The sequence below is a fragment of the Schistocerca cancellata genome, chromosome 4 (assembly GCF_023864275.1).
Source record: "Schistocerca cancellata isolate TAMUIC-IGC-003103 chromosome 4, iqSchCanc2.1, whole genome shotgun sequence".
Taxonomy (NCBI): Eukaryota; Metazoa; Arthropoda; class Insecta; order Orthoptera; family Acrididae; genus Schistocerca; species Schistocerca cancellata.
The window spans coordinates 449,636,411-449,660,690 of record NC_064629.1 but is presented as its reverse complement, the minus strand read 5'-3'; positions in this window follow the sequence as shown (position 1 = coordinate 449,660,690).

The window sequence follows — 24,280 nt, the reverse complement described above, 5'->3', positions numbered from 1 at the left end:
GGGTGAGGCGGCGCGGTGGTTAGCAGCCTGGCCTCGCATTCGGGAGGACGACGATTCAGATCCCCGTCCGGCCACTCAGATCGCTTTAGAAACATGCCAGGATGGCTTTTTAAGGAATTAGCCGATTTTCCTCCCCACCCTTCCCCGAATTCGAGCTTGTAATCTGTCTCTAACGACCTCGTCGTCTTCGTCTGTCTCTCATGACGACGATGGTGACAGGACGTCAAACCCTTATCTTCCTTCTTCCTTTTGATGTCTTCGTTAAGTTAAACTGTGATTTCCCTTTCTCTTCCTGTCCAGGTTATCCCACGGTGATGTGAAAATGGAACGTCGGAGAGAAAGGATGACGTGGAGATTCTGGGTTATGCAAAGCCTTAGATTTGTTGCTGAAAATTGCTACCTTTACTTTACGAAGAGAATATGGTGCATGTTGCATCCATTCAGTGTGATAAGTTAAAACTGTGTTGTGAACCAGGTTTCAAAGCAGGTGAAAATGTAATTATAGTGGATGCCATTACACTACCCTAGACTCTCAGTGAATTAAAATAGTTTCTAAATTTTTTCTTAACTCTTGCTCTTTTGGATGCCAAAAGTGGCCATAAACTATATGAGCATAAAAATTTAGCACTTTTATTTTGTTCATGATCATACGTCATCAACAGCAAAACCACGAAGATGTTGAAGAATTTGCAAGAAACGAATGTGAAAATAGCTGTCACAATTTCATCTTTGTGAGAATGATGCTTCGACGCAAGACAGAGGTAAGTTAAAGGAAAGCAAGAAATACAAATACCCGAAGAAATGGATTCGCGTTGAGTAATAAATAAATAAATAAATAAAGGGCTGGAAAATTAAAAGTAACATATTGATTACCGCAGGACTGGTGTAATACATAGGTTATGAATCATATATTATAATACGGAAGTGAAACCAGCGGATTATATGGCTCAGAGCTTATGTCATATACTGAAGAAATGAGGAAAACTGAAAAGTTTCGATGGAAAAGTAGAATCTCGAAGAAAATTTTAAAATCACAGAAAACTGAGGGTGGGAAATGGAAGGAGAGTAAAAATGAAAACCTATACTACCATTCCTGAAAAAATGTAGCAACTGAAGTTGAAGTTCTATTACCGATTAGTGCGAACTGACACAGACTGGCTGCTCAAAATGACCTCTGATATATTACGTAGAAAAATAACTAAAATTCGAGTGAGGGAGGTTCAGAAAGACTTTTTAATGGACTAGAGATGATTTCCAGCAAACTGGACTACGGGATCCGACCTGACAATCCCAAAAGTCCACTAAAATTGGCAAAAAGTATATTTAAGCCAATGTTGTCTGATGAGTTAGTAAAGATAAGAAGCGGAAAATATGAAGTTCTTGAAAGAGGAGACTGAGCAGAAAATTTTAAGCTGAAAGCGATGTATAGTTGACAAAAAGCGCCGTAAAGATATTGCAGTTTACATTCACGGAGAGCCAAATAAACTATGTTGAAGTTGCGTGCGGCTTGTGGTAGCAAGTCAACAAAGCCGTTCTAAATCAAATACTTACATTCGACATGCTGAACGACTGTAAAACAGTCGTAGCTTTCGTGAAAGTGGCCATTCAACATTGCTGACACACACTTTTAAGTTACAGCAACATTCAGTACTGGTGACACAACAGACCCGAGAGATTCTGTGGCATGCATGGAACAAACCAGTGTAAGTAAACAACTGACAAAATTTGTAATTTTTGTTTTCTCGATGTTTCCTATGAGACTGGAAAAGGGCCAGCTAACATCCAGATCGAAAGAGGAAAACAAAATAGCGAGAGAGAAAGAGGGAAGTAAAATCTGATTCAACGTCCAGTTAATGATGACGTCACTTCAGACAGCACGGTTAGGACAAAGACGCAGAAGGAAATTCACCACGGCCTTTTCCAGGTGAACATCTTGGAATTCACGATAATTGATTCAGGCAAACGACGGGAAAACTCCATCTGCCCTGCGAGACGCTGATTAGAAATCCGTCCCTCCCGAGTGCGATTCCAGTGCCACAACCAACACGCTGCCTCTTGGTAACATCGCGAAGGCTGGCGCAATAAAGAAACTACCTACAACTAAGGAAAGCTGTTCAAAATCGTTTCCAAAAATTAAAAAAAACTACGAAAACCTCAAATTAGATCGAAATGATGATCTTTTCAACCAGAAGGCAAGAATGTCAGTCAGTATATTCCCTGACATAATTTCCACAACAAATGAATGATTTCTCTTATGTAGTATTACAAATTAATAATGAAAAATAAAAAATATACATGCAATGTAGAACGTGTATCGTGAATTTGCTTACGCCCGTCTTAGGAGGCTGATACATAATACTTCTATTAACATACTAAATGTTGTATAATCTGAGTAACTTGGAACTATTTTCCAAAAAAAAAAAATACAAAAAGTTCTTATCTCACATTTCTCGCCTCACGGCTGTCAGTTGGTTGATTTTGGGAAGGGGACCAAACAGCGAGATCATCGATCCTATCACACAGCTGTCGAACAACAATAAATCGTAACAAATAAACAGTGCATGGAAGAAGATGAAATTACGCCTCTTCAAGAGGAGATATAATGCAGAACTTTTGACGATCTATCTGTAAAGGTCTAACTTTCGCTCAGTTTTCCTAACTGTTCAGGACAAATGTCTGGGCGTAAATTTCTCAAGGATATGCCGTATTTCCTGTCTCATGCCCGCAAAAACTGACTCAGTATTGCGTATGTAATGATCTGGCTGTCGATGTGGTGCTATCCCTTCCTACAAGGATGAGATATGTTGATGCAGAAGCTGAGACGAATGCGGCAGACCCATCTCAAATATTTCGTACGTCATTCCTTATTGGATTGCCACTCGATATGTGTTTTCGAAAGTAACAAATGTCTCAGAAGGAAGTGAGTCGTTTTATCCTCGATATTTAGGCCTACTCGTACAATGATATTTGTGGGTCGGCCGCTGTGGCCGAGCGGTTCTAGGCGCTTCAGTCTGGAACCCCGCGACCGCTACGGTCGCAGGTTCGAATCCTGCCTCGGGCATGGATGTGTGTGATGTCCTTAGGTTAGTTAGGTTTAAGTAGTTCTAAGCTCTAGGGGACTGATGACCTCAGATGTTAAGTCTCACAGTGCTCAGAGCCATTTGAACCATTTTTTGAGCCAGTCATTCAGGAGGTCATCAACAGCGTCGATGTTCCGACATTTAGCGGGTCATTCAGAATTCCGCTATTCGTCTGCGCCACATCATCGCCAGTGATGGCTGGCGTATCGAACATGTCATATTCTAATTCCGAATATCTGTAGTGACGTTCATATGTTGAATAATGTGTGTGCACGCCGTAGTTCGTAACTAATTTACGTTTTTTTCATATAGGTCAATAATTGTCACTTTGTAGTTTTATCATCTAGCGCTCGAAAAAGCAATTTCCTCAAAAAATGTAAAATTTTAAGAAAACGTAAAACAAAAACATTTCAAACGTCTCTTCAATGTTTCCTTTAGCTTATACAAAACATGTTTCTGTTGTTCATAAAAACTTTGGTATTTATCAATAATAACAGGAAACTCTTGCCTTTGATCATGAAGAAAAACGTTCTACTGAGAACAAAATAACAATAATTATATAATTTTTTATGTTTGTGCATGTAAACAGCACTTTCATCGGAAGTAATTGCAATGGTTACATAAAAGCGCAGAAGTTACGCGATCATCTAATTTTTATTATTTATAAAATGAAATCTATATTTTGTAAGTACACATGGTACAGTTCTAATTATGAACAAAACAAAAAAAATGTAGATTCCCAGTTTCTCTCTCACACATTCATTTGCGTTTCTTTCCTTATGAATGATACCAATACTATCTGTAATCCTACCATTTACTAGGTCATTTATGTACTGTACCACTGAGCGAACCGTAGTTTTGGTAGAGTGCAACTGTAATCGTGCCCTTTTGGACGGTAGATAAATCACTCCGTTTCCGAATTACGACGACGACTGCACTGGTTTCCCCCCTCCCTGGTTATGCTTTATATCAATTTCCACTCTGGCCCGCACAATCGTGCGGGTTCGATTATAAATTTTTCGTGTTTCAGCTACATCGCGTTTCTGCGTCACTCCAGACTGCAGCGATGGTGCGAGCTCCCAGCTTCCGTTTGGCAGCTGTTTTATTTCATGCTGTGACCACTAGAGTTCAACAGATCATTTAAAACTTCAACGACAAGACAAAGCCATGCGTTACCGAGATAAATGCATTCTGTTTTCCTACATTTCATTAGTTTAAGGAAATTTCTGCATCATTTTAGACTGAGAATCTTTCACTTCAGGTGTGTAAGGTGTCTAGACACTTTCATGAAATGCTACTTGCGTTTTATACATGTATGAATTTTGAGTATTTTCAGTAGTTTTACCTGATTCTACACGTAATAATGTATGGTAATTGGTACATATCAGACAACGTTTTAAGAAATTTTCCATCAGGGTGAAAAGGGATATAGCATCGACTGCTAGTACTGCCCCCTGCCGTCTGTGAGTCGTTACTGCACGTTGACGTCGAACATGGGCGGTGGTTACAGTCACTGGACCACGTAAGTTAGATGAGTAGGAGTGAGTTTCATAAGGGCGGCCGGGATCTGTTGCCCGCTACAGCAGGTTTGCCAACAGCGGTAGCTTAAACGGAAAGGCACAGAGGTTTAACTCGACCATCCGGGCAGATCCCTGAGCAGGCAGTCACAGTTAAATTGGAAAGGGCGTGCCATGAGCATTTCTGGTGGCTAGCCCCATTAAGTAGTATAGCGGAAGCAGTTACCTCTCGCCAGGTACAAACGCATTCTGCTACTGACACTTGGTACGAAGGGATGTGTCATCAGACAACCAGTGGATTGATATATCTCAATTTACTTATTGTGTGATGTTCATATTTAACAAACTTTATTTCAGTATTATTGGATATTAGGGAGAAATCTTGGTAATTATGGTAGGAGTAATTTCGGGTGTTGATTTACCATTAGTCTTGTGTTTTTGGGATTTTGGGAGGGAGTACTTTATCTTTGAGTTACTAGGTTACCACGAGGTGTTCAGTACAAAGAAATTTTATTCTCGGGTACAGTTACTAAAGTATAATTGCTCTCAATATGTAGAGAAAATTTGAGGAGTACAGTTGTGCGAATTGTGAGATCGAAATTTTATTTTTCTTTCATTTTGGGGACTTCAGATTTCGGGACTATGTTCAGCTAGGACGCCAGAAGATCAGTTGTATAAATCAACTTCATTCTTCCAGTAGTTACCAGTATATGCTTTCAACTTCATTGCTTACGTAATATATCTGCAGAATTAGAAAATAGGTGGGAATTCTTTGTAAGCATAATGGCGTTTTCAACAAAGTGTTACTCAAAGTGTACTGCAATTCAGTTTTTACTAACCATTGAATAGATCTAAATTCGAGGAACATAAAGTATACCTGCATGGGTGGACAATTTTTCTACATTTTCAGGAAGTGGAATTTAATGGACTGCTCGCAATTTAGCACATACTACGGGTTGAATCAAGACTTGTCTGCTGAGTATGCAATGTGCTCCATAGTGATTACTGACGATGGAGATTTACTTTCGTTTATATTTCTTTGACAAATGGATGAGCGTCTGAGTATATTTCTGTTCTAAACCACGTGTTCTTTCGTAGACGAATCTCGGCATCTCCCAAACACTATTCAGTGTTGATATGTCGTCAAATTTAATTTTTATGGAAAGCGGGGACCAGGCCTACATACACTGAGGTGACAAAAGTCATGCGATATCTCCTAATTTAGTGTAGGGCCTCCTGTTGTCGGGTGTAGTGCAGTAACTGGACGTGGTATGGACTCAAAAAGCCGTTCGAAGTCCCCTGCAGAAAAATTCAGCCATGCTGCCTCTGTACCCGTCCATAACCGCGGAAGTGTTGCCGGTGCAGGATTTTGTGCGTGAACTGACCTCTCGATTACTGCCCATAAATTTTCGATGGGATTCACGTCGGTCGATCTGGGCAGTCACACCAGTCGCTCTAATTGACCAAAATGTTCTTCAAACCAATCGCAAACAACTGTTGCCCAGTGACATGGCGCATTGTCATCCATAAAATTTCATCGTTGTTTGGGGCATAAAGTCCTTGAATGACTGTAAATGGCTTCCCAGTAGCCAACACAACCAGTTCCAGTCAGTGATCGGTTCAGTTGGACCAGAATCCATTCCATGTAAACACGGCCACCACCAGCTTGTAGCCGGTCGTTGTGGCCGAGCAGTTCTAGGCGCTTCAGTCTGGACCCGCGCGACCGCTACGGTCGCAGGTTCGAATCCTGCCCCGGGCATGGATGTGTGTGATGTCCTTTGGTTAGTTTTAGGTTTAAGTAGTTCTAAGTTCTAGGGGACTGATGACCTCAGATGTTAAGTCCCATAGTACTCAGAGCCATTTGAACCACTTTTGAACCAGATTGCACGATATCTTGTTGACAACTTGCATCCATGTCTTCGCGGGGTCTGCGGTACATTCGAACCATACCATCAGTTCTTACAAATTGAAATCGGGACTAATATGACCAGGCCACGGTTTTCCAGTTGTCCACGATCCAACCGATATGGTCACGATCCCAGGAGAGGCGCTGCAGGCGATGTCGTGCTGTTAGAAAAGTCACTCGCGTCATAGTCCACTAACGCCATATTTCGGCGCACTGTCCGAACGGATATGTTCGTCGTACGCCCCATATCGATTTCTCCGGTTATTTCACACGGTGTTGGTTTTCTCTTAGCAGATAATTCTACGCAGACGCCACTGGTCTCGGTCGTTAAGTGAATCTTGACACTGTGATCTCGGGATACTGAATTCCCTATCGATTTCCGAAATGGAATGTCTCATGCGTCTAGTTCCATCTACCATTCTGCGTTTAATATCTGTTGACTCCCGTCGTGCAGCCATAACCACGCAGGAAACCTCTTCACATGAATCAAATGAGTACAAGTGACAATTCCGCAAATGCATTGCCCTTTTCTATCTTGTGCACGCGATACTACCGCCATCTGTATATGTTCATATCGCTATTCCATGACTTCTGTCCTCTCAGCGTGTAATGTTCCGTGACTGTAGTTTCACTGCACATATTCAAATCGAATAAACTATGTTTGATAAATAATTCATTCACAAGGAATGGTATCATGTGTTCCCCAGGGAAGCGTCCTGGGACCTCTGCTCTTTCTGATCTATATAAATGACCTGGGTGAGCCCGCATCTCGTGGTCGTGCGGTAGCGTTCTCGCTTCCCACGCCCGGGTTCCCGGGTTCGATTCCCGGCGGGGTCAGGGATTTTCTATGCCTCGTGATGGCTGGGTGTTGTGTGCTGTCCTTAGGTTAGTTAGGTTTAAGTAGTTCTAAGTTCTAGGGGACTGATGACCGTAGATGTTAAGTCCCATTGTGCTCAGAGCCATTTGAACCATTTTTTACCTGGGTGACAATCTGAGCAGTTCTCTTAGGTTGTTCGCAGATGATGCTGTAATTTACCGTCTAGTAAGGTCATCCGAAGACCAGTAGCAGTTGCAAAGCGATTTAGAAAAGATTGCTGTATGGTATGGCAGGTGGCAGTTGACGCTAAATAACGAAAACTGTGAGGTGATCCACATGAGTTCCAAAAGAAATCCGTTGGTATTCGATTACTCGATAAATAGTACAATTCTCAAGGCTGTCAATTCAACTAAGTTCAAATGGTTCAAATGGCTCTGAGCACTATGGGACTCAACTGCTGAGGTCATTAGTCCCCTATAACTTAGAACTAGTTAAACCTAACTAACCTAAGGACATCACACACATCCATGCCCGAGGCAGGATTCGAACCTGCGACCGTAGCGGTCTCGCGATTCCAGACTGCAGCACCAGAACCGCGCGGCCACTTCGGCCGGCCAATTCAACTAAGTATTTGGGTGTTAAAATTACTAACAACTTCAGTTGGAAAGACCACATAGATAATATTGTGGGGAAGGCGAGCCAAAGGTTGCGTTTCATTGGCAGGACACTTAGAAGATGCAACAAGTCCACTAAAGAGACAGCTTATACTACACTCGTTCGTCCTCTGTTAGAATATTGCTGCGCGGTGTGGGATCCTTACCAGGTGGGATTGACGAAGGACATCGAAAGGGTGCAAAAAAGGGCAGCTCGTTTTGTATTATCACGTAATAGGGGAGAGAGTGTGGCAGATATGATACGCGGATTGGGATGGAAGTCATTACAGAAAAGACGTTTTTCGTCGCGGCGAGATCTATTTACGAAATTTCAGTCAGCAACTTTCTCTTCCGAATGCGAAAATATTTTGTTGAGCCCAACCTACATAGGTAGGAATGATCATCAAAATGAAATAAGAGAAATCAGAGCTCGAACAGAAAGGTTTACGTGTTCGTTTTTCCCGCGCGCTGTTCGAGAGTGGAATGGTAGAGAGATAGTATGATTGTGGTTCGATGAACCCTCTGCCAAGCACTTAAATGTGAATTTCAGAGTAGTCATGTAGATGTAGAATGTTAAAAGCGAATTTAAGAATTATACATTAAAGCCCAATCAAATCCTTAAGGTATTCACGAAATAACAGGATGAACTTCTCATGAGTAAAATTAGGTGTGATTCGCCTACCCTTTCCTTGAATTATTCAAGCGAAACTAAGTTACCCACTGAATTTTTTATGAGGGCACAGTTCTAGATCACGATATAAGGGTCACCAAATTAAATAATAAACTAAAGGAAAATTAACAGAATTGAAATAACAGTTTTTTTGTTGTATGGCGAAGCTGCAAGGCAGATTCGTTTCATATCGCAACATTTGCAAAAATTACCAGGTTACAGGGACCTTCTAAATGTCTCCCTCTTACAGAGGTAATATAAAGCATTTATATCCGCAATATTTTACATGGGTGACCCCGCCAGAATATATTTTTATCATAACAATAAGTTTTATATTTTGATTCCTTCAAGGTATACAGGGTGGGTATAATCAAACTTTCGCTACTTGAAAGGGCACACATAAAAACGAGTGAGCGTCGGAAAATGAAACTTTGTTGAAATATTTGTAACGCCACGTGGAAAAAAGAAGGAATAAATCATGGAAAGAATCACATCCTAATTTCCACATGAGAGGGTAACATTTATTAATTTCGTACCGTATTTACGTTCCAGGTTACAAACGTTGCTCAATGTGATAACCAGCTTCATCCACAACAGACTGGAAACGCGCTAAAGATCCCATTTCACCACTGTTTGCAGTACTTTTTGAATGGTGGCTCATGGAATGTTCAGCTGTCGTGAGACAGTTCGTGCACTGCTTAAAGATCGCACACTGCGTCCAGCATTCTTCGCCATGGCAACAGTATCTTCTTCAAAGATTCGTGGCGCAACTGGCCGTCGGCCTCTGCCAAGAGCAATTCCCAAATCGCCAGTTAATTTTAACTTCCCAATCATGTTCTTCAACCCCGATGAGGAAAGAGGACCTCTGCGTATTCCTTTACTGCGTCGACACTCGCGAAGCACAGCAGCACTACTGCCGTTATTTTGATGAAATAGCTTTACGAGTAAAGCCTTGTTCATCTTATCCAGATACATGTTGACTGTCTACAGCTGCCGGCCGCGGTGGCCGAGCGGTTCTAGGCGCTTCAGTTCGGAAGTGTGTGATGTCCTTAGGTTAGTTAGGTTTAAGTAGTTCTAAGTCCTAGGGGACTGATGACCACAGCAGTTAAGTCCCATAGTGCTCAGAGCCATTTGAACCATTTTGAACTGAAGGACAATAGCAGAATCTCACTGCTTGGTGCTGGCGGGGGAAGGGGCAGCGCGACAGACAGGCACTGATATGAAAATACTACTGGTTTCTCCTAATTACTCTTTATTTTACGTATAGTATAAAAACAGCTATATAACAGTTTGTGGAGATCCTAAAAACCAAAATTCAAACTCACTAGAGTGCTGAAATATCGAAAAAAGCTAAAAGTAGACAAGCAGTTCCTGAAATAACTGTACGTGATGGAATTTTTTCATTATTTTTCCCGAAATCAGTGTTGAAAACACTATAAAATCACTTAATAAATTCGAAACAATTTTCATGTCGCAGACCTGTGTTATCGAAAGGAACTAAAAAATGGTTCAAATGGCTCTGAGCATTATGGGACTTAACATCTATGGTCATCAGTCCCCTAGAACTTAGAACTACTTAAACCTAACTAACCTAAGGACATCACACAACACCCAGTCATCACGAGGCAGAGAAAATCCCTGACCCCGCCGGAAATCCGAAAGGAACTTCAAAAAGACTTCAACAAAATTTCCGCTCTGTGTAATGCCTCGCTTTCAATGCGAAAAAATGCAATAAAATGCCTATAACAAAGAAAAACAACGCGGTTACACCCGATTGCGTGGGGTTATACTATGAAGCGATATCAAATAGAAAGACCATTTAAAATCAGTATTAGGCGGAGCTACTGAAAGACTTGCATTTGCTGGGAGGGTTCTGGGAATATGCAGTTCATCTGTAAAGGATATCATCACAAGTGGGATCATTTCTGGAATATCGTTTCGTTGCTTGGAGTTCTTATCAAATAGACATGACAATAGGCAGAGACGCGTTCCTACGACAGTAAAAGGTCTCTGGCTATGCGAAAATGTAACAGAAATACTTGCGGAACTTAAATATGAAACCATGGTAGGAAGACGACGTAATTCTCGCCAAACTCTGTTAGATCCATGTAGACAACCTGTATCCTAAGAAGACTGTACTATCGTTAGGCTGCCACGATCGCACGTATGTGTTGCGTAGGGATCACAAGATTAGGATAGGAAAGTTTAGAGCGCGTAAATAGGCAAACAGACAGCCATTACTCAATTGCTCAATACAGAATAGTGTAGGAAGAATAATAATCGACAATATTGCTACGATGTACCCTCCGCCATGCACTTACAATTTGCTGCACCTACATTTTTGTGCAGTTGCACACGAATTTGTACTATCAAACTGAAATAAGCAAGCTATAGCATAATTGATAATTTCGAGAGATAAACTCTTTTCATAGCGTGGAAAGTAGTACAGTTTGCAGAAAACTGGTGATACACCGAAGTCACTCTACAATGGACTACAAGAAGTAGGTTTACGTTTCATGTCACTACAAAAGGAAGATAAGACGTTCACTTCGTGGTAAAGAACTGCTGTAGAACAGCTGGGAAACACCTTTATGGTAAAAGAGAACTATAAGCACATACATGTTATAATAAATCATGGGTTAACTTTACCAGCACGCAAAGAATATGAGTAATAGGAATAGGCTAATTGTACTGCCATGTCACTGTCTGCACTAAACATAATTGCACTTCCTTTAATCCACTCAAAAATATAGTTTACCACTGCGATGCTAGTTGCCATTATTTCATTCATCACAGGAATTCCCGGAAAGATGAAGACTATAATTACATATAACTGTTGTACGTAATTTTATGAATTGAAGCAAATTTGATCAAGTAGTGTAATAACATGAATTCACATTCATCCATAGTATCAGTCAAGGTGGTACAGTGGTTGCAACCCTGTACTCTTATTCTCGAGGATTGGGGTTAAAATTCCCGTACATAGAGCCTGATTTAGATCTGCTGTAGTTTCCTTGAATCATGAGAGCTGAATGCCAGAATGATTTCTTCTGCAAGGCCATGAAAATTTTCCATTCCCACTGTTGTATAATTGAGCTAGTTCTCAAATTTTTCTTCTCTTGTCTCCTTTCCAACAGCGATATGAAATGTACACGGAGAGACACAAATATTGGCTTCATATTAAACCACTGACTTTTCGAAACCTAAAATATGGACCAATACATATATATCCTAGTGTAGCACGTGAATTAGCGTCTATTTCAGTCTTAATTGATCATTGGGCGGTAGACACTGGATGAGCAGGTCTCACCAGTGGTGTGTTTTATTCCAGGCAATACAGGAACACCAAGAGTATTTCCACGTGAACTGAATCGACATCCTGATCCATCTCCTTCCGCTCTTTGATGGTGTGTATAGGAATGACGTTATCATTTTAATGTAACGAACTCTCTCTCGTTCCAATTCGTATCAGTTCGAACGGAGACGATGAGGATCACAGTCGGATATTCCTTTCCGCAGAACAAACCACAGCATGGAAGCATACTAATGCATTAGAAATCAAATATCTACTGTAACTGTACCCCGGGAAGCCACACGTCACTGCTGAGACATGCCACAGCTATCATATTCCTCTGAGTTTCGTTCACTTGATTTCTTTCTTTTGGATGTTCGACGCAGGAGACGCTTAAAACTAGACAGTCATAGGTTGTGAAACTGAACCAAAGCGTCTGTAAATCAGTACGCAATAGGAAATAAATATGTATGGGTACGCTCCCTTCGAATGGGAGTCTAATGTGCCGACTACTCGCTCGGTAGCAATACACGTTATCCAGCAGGACGCATTACAGGGTTCTGTGGAAAGCTCCTAAGCACATACACCGGCTGAAACCAAACTCCCTCGACAAAAATTCGGAATACATTCATGGATATTTTCTGGTCATTTTGGTATAAGGGAATCATTGTCTCCGGTGCCTCATTAGAAAAGAATTGCATTTCGTTTGATTTCCTGCCCCCATTTACCACTATATCCGTGTTACGTTGAAAATATATACACCATAGTGTCGATGCCGAAGGCTTGCGAAGTGTGTATTATTCGGAAACAAAATTAATAGGTTCACTCACGGTATTTACTGTTGACAACAGTTGCGCTCACTTTACTCTTGGGCCTTTAGCTTCCGTTTAGTATTGCCAAGTTCAGTTTCAGGTTCGTTTTTCCCTCATTTTTGTCGTACGCTAAATAATGACACATAACTGTATGGACAGTTAATAGTGAACAGTTGGTCGATGTGATGCTCGTGGACGGGTTCAGAGAATGCAATGGAAGAGTAGCAAGACGACGCCGAGCTAACATATTCCCGCAAACACATAACATCTGAGGGTTGCTGCATGTTTTGTGTTGTATGTTTTTATGGTTGCACGCTACTATCTTCTTCTTTGTTATGAAGCAATTTTCACAAAAACCACGGTAATTAGGGCACAAAACCGAATAATTTATGATTAATTTACTACTCTGACTCGCTTCCCACGCCCGGGTTCCCGGGTTCGATTCCCGGCGGGGTCAGGGATTTTCTCTGCCTCGTGATGGCTGGGTGTTGTGTGCTGTCCTTAGGTTAGTTAGGTTTAAGTAGTTCTAAGTTCTAGGGGACTTATGACCACAGCAGTTGAGTCCCATAGTGCTCAGAGCCATTTGAACCATTTGAACTACTCTGAAATGAGCAACTAGAGACCACGGATTACTAAAATATTCAGAAAATATCCCAGAAAAACCTACAAAATTTGTCAGTGCAATTCTGCTTAGCACTGTATAACTACGAAAGGAAATTAAACATTTAACTTTTCTTCGAAATCGAGGTCACTGGAATCGCAGCATCAGTTCAGATTGGATAAGAAAGTTGGCCGTTGTATGTACCGTTTAAGGAACCATCGCTACAGTCTACTCAGTTGATGTAGACGGACCACGAGACACCTAAATCTGGATGCCCAGGCTAGAAATTGAGCCCAACTTTCCAGAATACAAGAGCAATGTCTTAGGCACTGTCACACATTGATTTCGAAGTGGAGGAAAAAATGGGCAGTATGTGATTTTCAACAAGAAAAAAGTGTTGTGTCAGTCTTCAAAATGTGCGCATCAAAGTTCATCATAAGAATAAAACTGATGGAAACAAACATAATCGTTGCACACATACTCTGGTGGTGTTACGTTTTTGGAAGTAGCTTCCACTTATTATTACGTTACGGTAAATGAAAATTGAAGATATTCCAATGTGTTAACGACAATCAATATTTTCCTTACTCCAACTTCAGCTATGTAGTTTTTATTTCAAAAATCGTGTTTAGCCGCAGGAACTGTACTGTTGTGCTCCGATTGTCCCGTTGTTAGTACATAGTGTGAAAGTGGTTGACGTTTCTTCCTGCTCCGTAGTGAAATGCCACATGGAACACCGTTAAAAACTGTCGAGAAACAGATTGTTCTTAATATGATTCACAAATTTACAGAAAAAAATTAGCACTGAAATTTTCGGGGTAGCTGTAGTTACCAAAGTTAAGGAAATCTTGAGAATGGCATGATAGCCGTGGTAATCAGGTACAACCTGTGGATAGAGGGTTCAAATCTCGCTTTGGTGTTTCTTTTTTTTCGTTCAATTTGGAATACATACATCTTGTAAATGTAAAACTCGTCAAATGTATGCTAATTAACACCTGCCTAATCATCATTTTTTACGAGAAATGTATGCCTTCTTTTACTAATTACATATTGCATGCAGCATTCCAGTTTTCGTTGCAAATATAAATTCTTGACTGTCGATATTTCGTAAACGATCGTTAATAACTGTTGTTTAAATTCAGAATACATAGCAAATCAAATTTTTAGGACAAAAACGAAATATCGAACATTCTTTATTTTGACATGTCCATTGTTTTATACCACAGATGTGGTCTCAAATGGTTCAAATGGCTCTGAGCACTATGGGACTTAACTTCTGAGGTCATCAGTCCCCTAGAACTTAGAACTACTTAAACCTAACTAACCTAGGGACATCACACACATCCATGCCCGAGGCAGGATTCGAACCTGCGACCGTAGCGCCTAGAACCGCTCGGCCACTTCGGCCGGCCAGATGTGGTCTCAAACGAGGCATAGTGATAAGCGTCGTGGAAAGGTGGAAAACCGTAATTTTCATAGCATCTAGCACACCGTACAAATGCTGCGTTTTTACAGTTGCCACCGTACTACTGCAATATGAACTCAACATATCTGGGGCCAAGTTAAGGGACTGGTCGCGAGAAATAACAAGGCTTACAAGCTGTCAGACGTACTGGAACTAATTCACGAAGATTCGTCATACATCACGACGAACTATGCTGGGATACAGAACGACATAAAAAAAAAAACGAGAGAGAGAGAAGCAAATGGTGGCGCTTGGATGGCTTCGTGGATCCTGTTGTTGGACGTTGACTAGTTATCAGTGTAGAAGCTGACATTTCCAGTACTGAAATGTATTTCTGAGATTCTGATATGGAAGGGGTTCAGAGATTACCAGACGACTAAATGTAAATAATACGTTCAGTGGCTTCAACATTTAACTATACAGTGAAATCCCTGGAATATGCTTTTGCGTCGTACATACGTCAGTCAGAAAAATTGCCCTGTGTGTAAGTTAGGAATTTTTATCATCCTTGATCTGAATTACAGTACTATATTAGGTAAGAACGAGAGCGTTGTTATTTTTTCCATCTGATCCCCTAAGAAGCGTGCGATATTGCTGGAGTATTGCCGAATATTATTTCATTTTGTTAAAAATTAAATGACATTCGGAGCTATATTGTTCTCCTTTTACGTCGTACCTGCAGCTGCTCACATCACTGCATGTTAGTTGGACTACTTGGCTGGCCAGTGCTGTCCAAGTTAAATGCACAAGTAAAACTGTTGTGCCGTACTATCACGTAGTCGATGTGCGCGTAAATCACAGCATGAAGCGTATCCCGCTCCAGATGGAACGAAATTCAGTGAGATTCTAGTAAACGCGAAAGAATACATGGTGTAATGTTTACATCAGGTCTATTCTTATGATGAATACAGCGTAGAACGTAAGCTATAGTGCATAATTAAAAGACATTTTTCTCTTGAATACGGCCATTATCTCCGCCATGACCTCCAAATGCAAAATTTATCACTTGTTGCTAAAAGAGTATCGGCTTAGCATCAGTCATGCACTGCATAGCCTCTTTGCTCTCGAAATTATACCGAACGAGCGACGTGGCGTACTCGTAAAACACTGAACTCACATTCGGGAGAACGTTCGTGCAAATCTCCGTCTCAGAATTCAAGTTTATTACTAACGACAGATGTCGCGACGGTTTCTCTGAAAATAACATAACTGATTTCCTTCCATACTATTCCCTTACTCCGAGTTTATGCACCATCGTTAATTACCTTGACGTGGACGGCATGTCAAACTCCCATGTGCCTTGCTTCCTCAAATTATAGTCCATCCCCAAATTTGAAATGTTGTTGTTGTTGTGGTCTTCAGTCCTGAGACTGGTTTGATGCAGCTCTCCATGCTACTCTATCCTGTGCAAGTTTCTTCATCTCCCAGTACCTACTGCAACCTACATCCTTCTGAATCTGCTTAGTGTATTGATCTCTTGGTCTCCCTCTACGATTTTTACCCTCCACGCTGCCCTCCAATGCTAAATTTGTGATCCCTTGATGCCTCAGAACATGTCCTACCAACCGATCCCTTCTTCTAGTCAAGTTGTGCCACAAACTTCTCTTCTCCCCAATCCTATTCAATACCTCCTCATTAGTTACGTGATCTACCCACCTTATCTTCAGCATTCTTCTGTAGCACCACATTTCGAAAGCTTCTATTCTCTTCTTGTCCAAACTAGTTATTGTCCATGTCTCACTTCCATACATGGCTACACTCCATACAAATACTTTCAGAAACGACTTCCTGACACCTAAATCTATATTCGATGTTAATAAATTTCTCTTCTTGAGAAACGCTTTCCTTGCCATTGCCAGTCTACATTTTATATCCTCTCTACTTCGACCATCATCGGTTATTTTACTCCCTAAATAGCAAAACTCCTTTACTACTTTAAGTGTCTCATTTCCTAATCTAATACCCTCAGCATCACCCGACTTAATTTGACTACATTCCATTATCCTCGTTTTGCTTTTGTTGATGTTCATCTTATATCCTCCTTTCAAGACACTGTCCATTCCGTTCAACTGCTCTTCCAAGTCCTTTGCTGTCTCTGACAGAATTACAATGTCATCGGCGAACCTCAAAGTCTTTACTTCTTCTCCATGAATTTTAATACCTGCTCCGAATTTTTCTTTTGTTTCCTTTACTGCTTGCTCAATATACAGATCGAATAACATCGGGGAGAGGCTACAACCCTGTCTCACTCCTTTCCCCACCACTGCTTCCCTTTCATGTCCCTCGACTCTTATAACTGCCATCTGGTTTCTGTACAAATTGTAAATAGCCTTTCGCTCCCTGTATTTTACCCCTGCCACCTTCAGAGTTTGAAAGAGAGTATTCCAGTCAACATTGTCAAAAGCTTTCTCTAAGTCTACAAATGCTAGAAACGTACGTTTGCCTTTTCTTAATCTTTCTTCCAAGATAAGTCGTAAGGTCAGTATTGCCTCACGTGTTCCAACATTTCTACGGAATCCAAACTGATCTTCCCCGAGGTCGGCTTCTACCAGTTTTTCCATTCGTCTGTAAAGAATTCGCGTTAGTATTTTGCAGCTGTGACTTATTAAACTGATAGTTCGGTAACTTTCACATCTGTCAACACCTGCTTTCTTTGGGATTGGAATTATTATATTCTTCTTAAAGTCTGAGGGTATTTCGCCTGTCTCATACATCGTGCTCACCAGATGGTAGAGTTTTGTCATGACTGGCTCTCCCGAGGCCATCAGTAGTTCTAATGGAATGTTGTCTACTCCCGGGGCCTTGTTTCGACTCAGGCCTTTCAGTGCTCTGTCAAACTCTTCACGCAGTATCTTGTCTCCCATTTCATCTTCATCTACATCCTCTTCCATTTCCATAATATTGTCCTCAAGTGCATCGCCCTTGTATAAACCCTCTATATACTCCTTCCACCTTTCTGCTTTCCCTTCTTTGCTTAGAACTGGGTTGCCATCTGAGCTCTTGATATTCATACAAGTGGTTCTCTTCTCTCCAAAGGTCTCTTTAATTTTCCTGTAGGCAGTATCTATCTTACCCCTAGTGAGACAAGCCTCTACATCCTTACATTTGTCCTCTAGCCATCCCTGCTTAGCCATTTTGCACTTCCTGTCGATTTCATTTTTGAGACGTTTGTACTCCTTTTTGCCTGCTTCATTTACTGCATTTTTATATTTTCTCCTTTCATCAATTAAATTCAATATTTCTTCTGTTACCCAAGGATTTCTATTAGCCTGCGTCTTTTTACCTACTTGATCGTCTGCTGCCTTCACCACTTCATCCCTCAGAGCTACCCATTCTTCTTCTACTGTATTTCTTTCCCCCATTCCTGTCAATTGTTCCCTAATGCTCTCCCTGAAACTCTCTACAACCTCTGGTTCTTTCAGTTTATCCAGGTCCCATCTCCTTAAATTCCCACCTTTTTGCAGTTTCTTCAGTTTCAATCTGCAGTTCATAACCAATAGATTGTGGTCAGAATCTACATCTGCCCCAGGAAATGTCTTACAATTTAAAACCTGGTTCCTAAATCTCTGTCTTACCATTATATAATCTATCTGAAACCTGTCAGTATCTCCAGGCTTCTTCCATGTATACAGCCTCCTTTCATGATTCTTGAACCAAGTGTTAGCTATGATTAAGTTATGCTCTGTGCAAAATTCTACAAGGCGGCTTCCTCTTTCATTCCTTCCCCCCAATCCATATTCACCTACTATGTTTCCTTCTCTCCCTTTTCCTACTGACGAATTCCAGTCACCCATGACTATTAAATTTTCGTCTCCCTTCACTACCTGAATAATTTCTTTTATCTCGTCATACATTTCATCTATTTCTTCATCATCTGCAGAGCTAGTTGGCATATAAACTTGTACTACTGTAGTAGGCATGGGCTTTGTGTCTATCTTGGCCACAATAATGCGTTCACTATGCTGTTTGTAGTAGCTAACCCGCACTCCTATTTTTTTATTCATTATTAAACCTACTCCTGCATTACCCCTATTTGATTTTGTATTTATAACCCTGTGATCACCTGACCAACAGTCTTGTTCCTCCTGCCACCGAACTTCACTAATTCCCACTATATCTAACTTTAACCTATCCATCTCCCTTTTTAAATTTTCTAACCTACCTGCCCGATTAAGTGATCTGACATTCCACGCTCCGATCCGTAGAACGCCAGTTTTCTTTCTCCTGATAACGACGTCCTCTTGAGTAGTCCCCGCCCGGAGATCCGAATGGGGGACTATTTTACCTCCGGAATATTTTACCCAAGAGGACGCCATCATCATTTAATCATACAGTAGAGCTGCATGTCCTCGGGAAAAATTACGGCTGTAGTTTCCCCTTGCTTTCAGCCGTTCGCAGTACCAGCACAGCAAGGCCGTTTTGGTTAATGTTACAAGGCCAGATCAGTCAATCATCCAGACTGTTGCCCCTGCAACTACTGAAAAGGCTGCTGCCCCTCTTCAGGAACCACATGTTTGTCTGGCCTCTCAACAGATACCCCTCCGTTGTGGTTGCACCTACGGTACGGCCATCTGTATCGCTGAGGCACGCAAGCCTCCCCACCAACGGCAAGGTCCATGGTTCATGGGGGGGAATAGGAAAATAAATATGAACTGTCACGGTAATTCACGTGACAATTTAGGTGCTATGGAAATTTTATATGAATTTTTTGCTGCGCATATGAAAGGCACTCCATTCTGCATTAATCACCAACTAGGCGACTACACACGATTACTAGAACCCTAATCAGCATTTGAATTGCACTCTATCCTACCTTAATCAATGACCAAATACGAGACTACAAACAATAAACAGCAAATTATAACAGCGTAACGATACTATCGTATGTCGATTCAACTGAAATACGAATGAAATTATATGTTTTCTCTTAAATAGTGCTGAAAAGGAAATTAAAAACTTATTGTACAACTGTGATTGATGGAAAAATGTTTCTCATACTAGATATAGTTATTGATATTGATACAATGGCGAAGATGTTGAAAATATCAGAGATTATATAAGATTTTATAATAAAATTCTTTGCATCAACATCTGTTGAAGTTACGATAGCATTATGAAAGAAAATACACACAACATTAGTGTAATATTCTACAGTATTTATTATTTATTTCACAAATCGGTTTTCGGCCGTTACGCCGTCATCAGCTACGAGGATAAACATGCAGTACAGTGAAATTTTGCAGGATCATACCTTTTAAACGACTGCATCTACAGAGTATCAATACTTCCAAAGATGAAATTTGTTAATGTTAGATTTAGAGCTAAAATTAGAGGAATTATTTCGGTGTAAATGCGATGTAAGATTATTTAACGAAGATGAAATATGTGACACATTAACTAATGAACTATATAAAAATTACAACAATTGTTCATAGAAGAAAATAAATTGAACAACATACTTAGATGATATACTCCAAGGGTGTGGATGACCAAAATAATCCTGTCTTTAATAGAGGCTAAATTACAAACAGATAACTGCAGCATTCGGTTTAAGCAGGTAAGTGAAGCAGCTGTGATTATACGAAGAAATTTTTTTATCACGGTAATAGAAATTATAGTAACGGAATTAAAGGAAAATGGGGCATGTGAATAAGAGGGGTATTTTGCAACATGGCCTGAATGGGATTATGAGTAGTATTAACAGTTAGAAGTGGCGAGTTAGGAAATTGTGTCCGGTCATTCAGAGATAAGCATGGTCAGATGGACGTATGTTTATTAAGTTCCATTATTCCAGCGTAGTTCATTTTCCTTCTTTTATGAATGTAATGTAGTATTTAATGTTTCACATTATAACTATGACCTTCGTGAGCAAGTGGTATGCAAAAGCAGAGTCTCCTCTTCTAGTTTCCAACTTTTGTGGTGGTCCTTCAAACGGTTGCATATTGCACTGTCAGACTTACCTATGTAGAATATATCAAAATTACAAGTAATTTTATATATTCTATTCCTTTCCAAAGCTGGAGTGCTGTCTTCCCCATTGGGCAAAACGTGTCCAACAGTGTTGTGGCCGGCCGCGGTGGACGAACGGTTCTAGGCGCTTCAGTCCGGAACTACGCGGTTGCTACGGTTGCAGGTTCGAATCCTGTCTCGGGCGTGGATGTGTGTGATGTCCTTAAGTTAGTTATGTTTAAGTAGTTCTAAGTTCTATGGGACTGATGGCCTTAGAAGTTAAGTCCCATAGTGCTCAGAGCCATTTGAACCATTTTTTTTTTGTTTTGCCCAGTTTTCGTTTGAAGCAGCATATACGTTTTTTCATGCCTGAGGTGGAATAACAAGAATACAACCATGTTCTTTCCACGAACGAAGTTTGTACGTTTTTCCTCTGAAGCGTGGACTATAGAATTACATTCATTCCCAATGTTGTTCCTCCTCTAATAGAACACATTTTCGATTGTGTACTTTGCAACCGGCCGGGGTGGCCGTGCGGTTCTAGGCGCTACAGTCTGGAACCGCGTGACAGCTACGGCCGCAGGTTCGAATCCTGCCTCGGGCATGGATGTGTGTGATGTCCTTAGGTTAGTTAGGTTTAAGTAGTTCTAAGTTCTGGGGGACTGATGACCTCAGAAGTTAAGTCCCATAGCGCTCAGAGCCATTTGAACCATTTGTACTTTGCATCAATATTTTCGTCTTACTCCATCCACAGTCTCATAAAACAGTGCCTCGTTAAAGGCCATCTGATCCTGACACTCTACCACTTCACCTTGTTAGTGCTACTTTACAAGAGCAAGATCGTGTACTCATCTTCCGTAATAACAATTAGTCACGACTAGCGTTCCCCTTCTGCATGCTTCGGTAAGAGAACTAGTCTACAAGTATGAAGCGACCGCAGTGCCACAGATCTCAGACTCGACATACTCGCGGAACTACAACGGGAACGAAGGAAGCCCGTGAACATTGATGTAACAGCGGAGCCTTGACTATTGTGACGTATGCAACCCAAACGTTAAACTCGTACTCGCTTCCTTTCTCTTGCTGTTTTCTTAAATGGAAACTGATTCGTCGTCGCATTGGATTACTCCTACTGCGAGCACTGTCGTATCACATCGGCTAATGCAAGAACGAATACGAACTACCTTAGAGGAGCAGTGTCTAGGACTGCCCCCCTTCCGCTGCTGGCGTAATCAAGTCATATCGCTGCACGTGCGACGACGTCCGTCATCTGGTGACGCCACATGTTCAACATTTGTCGTCCACTTTTTTCTGTATTTCCCGACGTTTGCAACCCCATGTGTCATCTATTAAATTATTCGTCGTAACGTCATCTAATTCGCTTAGGGGGTTTTTAAACGTTGATAAGAATCTGTATACTATGCACATACATTAACTTAATACATTAACGTGTAATTACAAATGTGACATCTTTTAATGGAGATTTAAGATACATGTAAGTTTGATGACATAAATACAACTGTCCACACCAAGCATATGCTATATATAAAGTACGTAGGTAGTTACCATATTAACCATATTATCACCGGTACCTTTATTATCCACGTTCGATGCATCCACTCATACCCAGTTTTGTTCTCTTTAATAGGTGGCTTGTGAAAATGGGCAAAGCCCGAAACTAGTTAGCCAATAAATAAATAGCAGCTTTGTTGTAAACTTTTAAAAATGCCTTTTCCCCAGCTTTTGGAAAGTAGAAAGGCAGTCGCCAGGGATGTGTGAGCTTCTCATGTGTGATACTGTTGATTTATTCCGCGGGGCCGATTTAAGGGAACTCAACAACTGTCTTTTGAAAATGGGAGCCACATATAGTACAGAATAAAGACGCTGCATAAAGTGAACTATTTCCCGAAAAGCGAGTGCGGAGAATAAATAAAGAAAAATCGTGCAAGGCTGTAACAATGTTTTTATAACAAAAAAAAAGAATAAACTCGAAAGTTATTGCTTCTCTTCTCGTACCTTTTTCAACACACGTCTGGAGACAGTGGCACCTCGTTTTCTTATGGGAGGAATACTCCTGGAATTTAAATGTTCGCAGGGTCTTCTACATCACCACAGCAAACACGGCATACACACGCACACACACACACACACACACACACACACACACACACACACACACACAGGAGCTTAACCTGTTACAGTCACATTAATGCTCACAGATACATGGGGCTTCTTTTATTCGTCATCAGCCGTGTTCCCAAAGAGGCCGGGATCAGTCTGTTCGCACATCCTTGGCACACAGAAGCGGACGTAGCGAGCAAGTTCTTTGAAGGCGCCGTGAGCCCAGTAATCACTTCTTGTGAGAGCCGCGAGTTTAGTAGTTCACAAGACAAGCCTTCCTGCGAGATCCCGTGCCAAAACCCAACAGATAGCAGAATAGCCGCGACGAAGCATAAACGCGTCCGCCAGGCGCTCAGCAGGCATCGGTGCTTTGAACTCGCTTCTCAGGAAAACACAATTCTCTACTTTGAGCAGACACCAGCTCTGGCGCCGGCCGAATAGCGCGCATAGTGAGTGGCGTCGTCACATCCTCCTACTGCTTTCTGTCTGTCAGATGCTACACTTTGATTATTTTACTAGATACTCGTTGCGAACTCTTTTTGTTGGCTCGAACCGTGTGTTACAGGTTAAGCTGCGAACTTCGAGATCTTATGACTCAGATTACTACTGAGGGATATAATTTACTGTGGAACAAAATATAAGCTTCAAATTTTGAAATAAATGAGGTAAATATGCAGCTGCAGCATACTGAAGTCGTGCATCTAAGAACGTACACCCAGCATTTCATCTGGTTAGTTTCATTTGTGTGAGTCATGGTTTCTCTGACTCACTGGAATAAACTGGACATAAAAAGCAGCTGCTTCACGAGTTCTTCGAGATGGTGACAAATTTCCAAAAGTATTTGTCTGTAAGTCTCCAGCCTCGGTAGTGTCTGCGAGGCAGGGCAGAAATAACTAAACGCTCCTTGTTTTGACTAGCCTAACAATTTCTAAATCGTAGTTGGGATCGCATGTTTGTCTCTACTGCTATGTATACTACTAATTACACGACTGTTATCACTAACTAGTTAAATCTGAAGATAAATGCTGGGTGACGAGTTTTCATATAAATTACTACAAGACAATTCTGCAACTCCTGCATACCCGTGAACGTGTGAGGACGTACGTTCAAAGAGAGCAGGAGTGAAAGAATAAGATTTATGAAACAAATAAAAAAAGCAGTATGTTCCAAAGTGCTTCTCTGTGAAATCAAAATCTTCTCCTGGCTAACATGCGTTGGAATATGTTTGGATAGGCCCCGCAAGCTCTCCACAAGAAGGTCAAAACATTGGTGTTCAAGCGTGCCCCAGTTTCGACAAAGGCCCTCCCAAGGTTATCCATTTTGTGACGATGGCTCCTTTTACGGCTCACTGTCGATTTCATGGACATGCGTACATGATATATCCGGCACAAACCGTG